This window comes from Oryx dammah, unplaced genomic scaffold (assembly GCF_014754425.2).
Source record: "Oryx dammah isolate SB20612 unplaced genomic scaffold, SCBI_Odam_1.1 HiC_scaffold_28, whole genome shotgun sequence".
Lineage (NCBI taxonomy): Eukaryota > Metazoa > Chordata > Mammalia > Artiodactyla > Bovidae > Oryx > Oryx dammah.
Genome location: NW_024070212.1, coordinates 24618196 through 24624918, shown reverse-complemented (window position 1 = coordinate 24624918; position 6723 = coordinate 24618196).

The window sequence follows — 6723 nt, the reverse complement described above, 5'->3', positions numbered from 1 at the left end:
TACCTACTTGAGATTATACAAACACAGAGAAAGAAATTTCTGAAAGTATTTGTTTCAATAGTTGTAAGACTATGGGTAATGTTTGCACTTTTGTCTGTGTGTAATTTCTAAAAAAGAATTTGTATTATTTATGTAACAAAATAAGAGACTGTCAGAGTTCCCATGCTCATTTTTCCTGGAGAAGCTCCCATTTGGAGTCTGGGTGGTAGAAGAAACCCTAAGATCATAGACCTGGTCTATTTGGGAATGGGGCAATGATCTATTAGGATCTACAGACATATCTTTGTTCTGCATATACAAGATGGTAGCAATTTTTATTTAGTTGGCAGGAAATGGTTATGATAAAACGTCCTTGGAAAGAAAACTTGCCCTTACGGGCTGTCTCCCTTTTAGTAACAGGGAGTCTTCAACCTGCCCTACCAGGCTTCAGTGCCACCCCCAGATAAACCAGGCTTGCAGAAATGATGTCTTCATCCACTTGGCTCCATGAAAATGGGGCATCTGGCGCCAGCTTCCACCAGAATTGTGTTGAACTGCTAATTTTTAAATTGTATTTATTGGTTTTAAGTCTCTGTGTTTAATTTCCCCAGTGAGACTGTGAACTTGTCAATGTCAGTGATGCTCTGGGAAATAACTTTCTTATTTTTCCTAGAATGCATTAAGCACAGAAAATGTTTGATAAATGTTAGCTTAATGAAATAGAGTCAAATATATTAATATATTTGTATAGATTTTTTGGAATCCTAGAATATTTATTTTCTATTTTAAACCAATGGGCAGCACATTCTTAAGTAAATTCATCATTTCAAATAATACCCCATCCAAAAAAGGTCAGTTGGAGAAGTGTTCTGAAAAACAACACAAAGCCCTGGTTGAACTGACTGGGCTATGCCAGGTCACATTGTAGTGCTGTCAGCTGTCTTATTGGTGTATGTGTCTGCTCAGTCACTCAGTCGTGTTTGACTGTGACCCCTATGGACTATAGCCCGCCAGGCTCCTCTGTCCTTGGGAATCCAACTGCAAATGTGGATCACTCTGATGCACACTCAATAAACAAACAGAAATATATAAACAGAAAGGTCTTTTCTCCTTTTCCTTTCCTCTTCTTCTTCCTTTCCCTTTTCTGACAAATTCAGTCCTATAGCCATCATATGGGGCAAAGCAAGGTAGACATTGATTCAGATGTATGGCCATCTGAATATTCAGATGTATTCAGATGTATGGTATCAGAACTCAAGTAGGATGAGAAGGGCTCTATTCAGAGAAAGAAACAGCCAACATACTGTGAAGCTGATCAAATCAATAAATATATCAAAAATAATGAAAAAAAATAATGAGAGCTGTTTCTCAGTGTCATAAAAGATACTTAAAAATAAGGTAAAGGAGAAAGAAAATAAACACTGTGGTGTTGAATTGATATCGGAGGTATCAGCATTAGCTCACAGATTTCAATAAATATATAGATATTGAAATCAATTTAAATGTTATATTCATATACCTTGGGGGCCTTCCGAGTGGCTCAGTGGTGAAGAATCCACCAGCCAATGTAAGAGCCACAGGAGACATGGGTTTGATTCCTGCATTGGGCTGACCCCCTGGAGGAGGAAATGGCAATCCACTCTAGCATTCTTACTGGGATAACCCTATGGACAGAGGAGCCTCATGGGCTACAGTCCATGGGGTTGCAAAGAGTTGGACATGACTGAACATACATACACCCATTCATATATCTATGTGCATGTGTACTAAGTTGCTTTAGTCATGTCCAACTTTTTGCAACGCTATGGACTGTAGCCTGCCAGGCTCCCTCTGTCCAAGGGATTCTCCAGGCAAGAATACTGGAGTACGTTGTCATGCCCTCCCCCAGGGGATCTTTCTGACCCAGGGATCTAATCCGCATCTCTCTATGTCTCCTGCATTGACAGGTGGGTTCTTTACCACACCTGGGAAGCCCTCATACACATACATGCATATATATATATCAAGACCATCCCCATGGAAAAGAAATGCAAAAAAGCAAAATGTCTATCTGAGGAGGCCTTACAAATAGCTGTGAAAAGAAGAGAAGCGAAAAGCAAAGGAGAAAAGGAAACATATAAGCATCTGAATGCAGAGTTCCAAAGAATAGCAAGAAAAGATAAGAAAGCCTTCCTCAGCAATCAATGCAAAGAAATAGAGGAAAAGAACAGAATGGGAAAGACTAGAGATCTCTTCAAGAAAATTAGAGATACCAAGGGAACATTTCATGCAAAGATGGGTTCAATAAAGGACAGAAATGGTATGGATCTAACAGAAGCAGAAGATATTAAGAAGAGGTGGCAAGAATACACAGAAGAACTATACAAAAAAGATCTTCATGACCCAGATAATCACGATGGTGTGATCACTCACCTAGAGCCAGACATCCTGGAATGTGAAGCCAAGTGGGCCTTAGAAAGCATCACTATGAACAAAGCTAGTGGAGGTGATGGAATTCCGGTTGAGCTATTTCAAATCCTGAAAGATGATGCTGTGAAAGTGCTGCACTCAATATGCCAGCAAATTTGGAAAACTCAGCAGTGGCCACAGAACTAGAAAAGGTCAGTTTTCATTCCAATCCCAAAGAAAGGCAATGCCAAAGAATGCTAAAACGACTGAACAATTGCACTCATCTCACATGCTAGTAAAGAAATGCTCAAAATTCTCCAAGCCAGGCTTTAGCAATATGTGAACCATGAACTTCCAGATGTTGAAGCTGGTTTTAGAAAAGGCAGAGGAACCAGAGATCAAATTGCCAACATCTGCTGGATCATCAAAAAAGCCAGAGTGTTCCAGGAAAACATCTATTTCTGCTTTATTGACTATGCCAAAGCCTTTGACTGGGTGGACCACAATAAACTGTGGAAAATTCTGAAAGAAATGGGAATACCAGGCCACCTAACCTGCCTCTTGAGAAATCTGTATGCAGATCAGGAAGCAACAGTTAGAACTGGACATGGAACAACAGACTGGTTCCAAATAGGAAAAGGAGTACGTCAAGGCTGTATATTGTCACCTTGCTTATTTAACTTATATGCAGAGTACATCACGAGAAACGCTGGGCTGGAAGAAAAACAAGCTGGAATCAAGATTGCCGGGAGAAATATCAATAACCTCAGATATGCAGATGATACCACCCTTATGGCAGAAAGCGAAGAAGAACTAAAGAGCCTCTTGATGAACATGAAAGTGGAGAGTGAAAAAGTTGGCTTAAAGTTCAACATTCAGAAAACGAAGATCACGGCATCTGGTCCCATCACTTCATGGGAAATAGACGGAGAAACAGTGGAAACAGTGTCAGGCTTTAATTTTGGGGGGCTCCAAAATCACTGCAGATGGTGATTGCAGCCATGAAATTAAAAGATGCTTACTCCTTGAAAGGAAAGTTATGACCAACTTAGATAGCATATTCAAAAGCAGAGACATTGCTTTGCCAACTATAGTCCATCTAGTCAAGGCTATGGTTTTTCCTGTGGTCATGTATGGATGTGAGAGTTGGACTGTGAAGAAAGCTGAGCGCTGAAGAATTGATGCTTTTGAACTGTGGTGTTGGAGAAGACTCTTGAGAGTCCCTTGGACTGCAAGGAGATCCAACCAGTCCATTCTAAAGGAGATCAGCCCTGGGATTTCTTTGGAAGGAGTGATGCTAAAGCTGAAACTCCAGTACTTTGGCCACCTCATGTGAAGAGTTGACTCATTGGAAAAGTCTCTGATGCTGGGAGGGATTGGGGGCAGGAGGAGAAGGGGACGACCGAGGATGAGATGGCTGGATGGCATCACTGACTCAATAGATGTGAGTCTGAGTGAGCTCCGGGAGTTGGTGATGGACAGGGAGGCCTGGCGTGCTGCAATTCATAGGGTCGCAAAGAGTTGGACACGACTGAGCGGCTGAACTGAACTGAACTGATATTTATATATATACCTATTCCTTATCTAAATATTTTTCTGACTTTTTATATTTTAAATTTCACATTTGCTTTATCTGGAATTTATTTTTGAATACAGCGTGAGATGGGGTGCCACATTTTTTTTACTGCAAAGCCAGCCAATTTTGTCAACAATATTTATTGAATAGTTCACCTTTCCTCGTTGATCTGAGATACTTCCATTTCTATATTTTATGTTGACTTTAAACATCTTAGAAAAGCAACTTTGATGATCTCATTAATGATGGATGAATGCTGACATGTCTCTACTTCTTCTGACATCTTCTTGGCTATCAATGCCCTATTTCCAACTGAGTGTCCAGAAGACATCCTTAAATTCAGCACTTCCCCAACCAAACTGACCCTGTTTGTCTTCCTGTATTTCTGACCTCAGGAAACATCACTTAACTGCCTAGCAGACTCTCAGCTACCTATGACTCTGCGCTCCCTTCACTTTTCATCTCTTCCTCCTTCCCCATTCCTCAGTAGCTCTTGAGTTTAGACTGTGAGGACATCTCCCCTGAGTTATTACAACAGCTTTTAAAATGCTTACTCCTCCTAATTCATCTTTTGCACTGATTTCTGAATAATGAACACAAATAATGAATAAGTAAACCTAATATCAATAACAATCTGTCCCTATGACTCAGCAACTTTAAAGCCTTCAAGTATGTGAACTGTCAGACACTACAGTGGAACACTCAAGTTAGCCCTGATTGCCCTTCCAGATATTCTTTCTTCTACCAGACTTGCCCTCTCTTTACTCACACTAAGCTCTGGTCCTGGAATATGCCAAACACTTACCCCATTTTGTGTTTTTCTTTCCCCCCAGCCTAGAAAATCAAATCTCTTTAAAAAAAAATCTATTTTGTTTTAAGGTCCAACATAAACATAGTCCTCTTCCATGAAATAGTTCCCTAATCCTCCAGTTGAAATTCATTACTTCCCACTTGCCCCCAAAGCACTTTGTTGCTTCCCTGATAGTTCAGTTGGTAAAGAATCTGCCTGCAATGTGGAATACCTTGGCTCTATTCCTGGGTTGGGAAGATCCACTGGTGAAAGGATAGGCTATAGTATTCTTGGGCTTCCTTTGTGGCTCAGCTGATAAAGAATCTGCCTGTAATGTGGGAGACCTGGGTTCAATTCCTGGTTTAGGAAGATCCCCTGGAGAAGGGAAAGGCTACCCACTCCAGTATTCTGGTCTGGGGACTGAATGGATAGAGAAGCCTGGCAGGCTACACTCTGTGGGGTCACAAAGAGTTGGACACAACTGAATGACTTTCACTTCACTTCACATGTGATACCGTGGATTTTGTTATGCTTCATATGTAACTGCTATACACCTTAGCTTTTAGATCCAGATTCTAACCTCAGAAGGCAGGACCACATTTTTGTTACCTCTGATCTCCACTTAGAGCTAACAGTTGTAGCTACTCGCTAATTGCTCTAACTCCTTTCCTTCCATCCAACCATCCATCCTTTCTTCATTCCCTCTCTACTGATTTAATAAGTGGCAATTGCTCACGAAGCACTGTTCTGGCACTGGGGATAGATACTGTGATTAACAAGACAAAGTTCTTGTCCTCATGGGGCTCGCAATACGCAAGGATCCATAGGGGCTGTCATTCTCCCCCTTTAAGTTATTCCTCAAAAAAGGTCACATACTTGATAAGTGGAAGAACTAGAATTCAAACTCATGTCTGCATGGTACCAGTTGTCCCAAGTATCATAACTTGCTGAAATATTTGGGGAACCAAAAAGGTGAAGTTTGATACCTCAAGAAGATTAAATAGGATACCTGAAGAATCCGCCTGCAATGCGGGAGACCTGGGTTCAATCCCTGGGTTGGGAAGATCCCCTGGAGAAGGGAAAGGCCACCCACACCAGTATCCTGGCCTGGAGAATTCCATGGACTGTAGAGTCCATGGGGTTGCAAAGAGTCGGACACAACTGAGTGACAACTTTCACTTTCTTAAGTACTGACCGGAAAGGAAAACAATTACATGTCATTGCTGAAAACACCATGACCCTTTTGCCATGTCTCAGGAACTAAAGAGAAACCAAATCTAAGACCCCAATTTGATGCTTGTTCTGAGGGCTCACAAAATTTTTTTCTACAAAAATTGCTTCATTGTAGAAAATTGAACAGAAATAAATTGTCATTTATTGAGGTAGAAGCATCTACATATTTTGCACTTAAAATCTTTACAAGACTACTGCAAGGCAATGTTGTCCTGATTTTCATAGGTGGGGAAACAGACTGAGGAGGAGCATTTAAACAACTGTCCACAACCACATAGCTGTTTCGGTCATTACGTTTTAAAAAGAACTTTTTAAAATGCATATATAGAGCTTATATAAATTGAATCATATTAAAATGTACATGGAGAAGTTTGCTATTTAAAGGACTTCTTTAAAAGGTAGATTATTCAATAAATGGTAATCGGATTGACTGACTTGCCATTTTGGGTGGGTGGGACAAGTAAAACTGGGTCCCTATCTGAGTTCTTATACCAAAATAAGTTCCAGATGGATCAAAGATATACATGTAGAACATAAAATCACAGACATCTTATAAGAACACATGGATGCATATTTTTGTGACTCTAGGATGGGCAAGATTTTTAAAAATATAGCACAAATCCCAGAAGTTATAAAGAAAAGATTGATACATTTGATTACATAAAACTTACAGTTTTATATAGCAAACTTGGGTCCCTTAAAAGAAGGCAAAACAAAGATCTCATCAAGGAACTGCAATAGCATTTGGAGCCCAAAT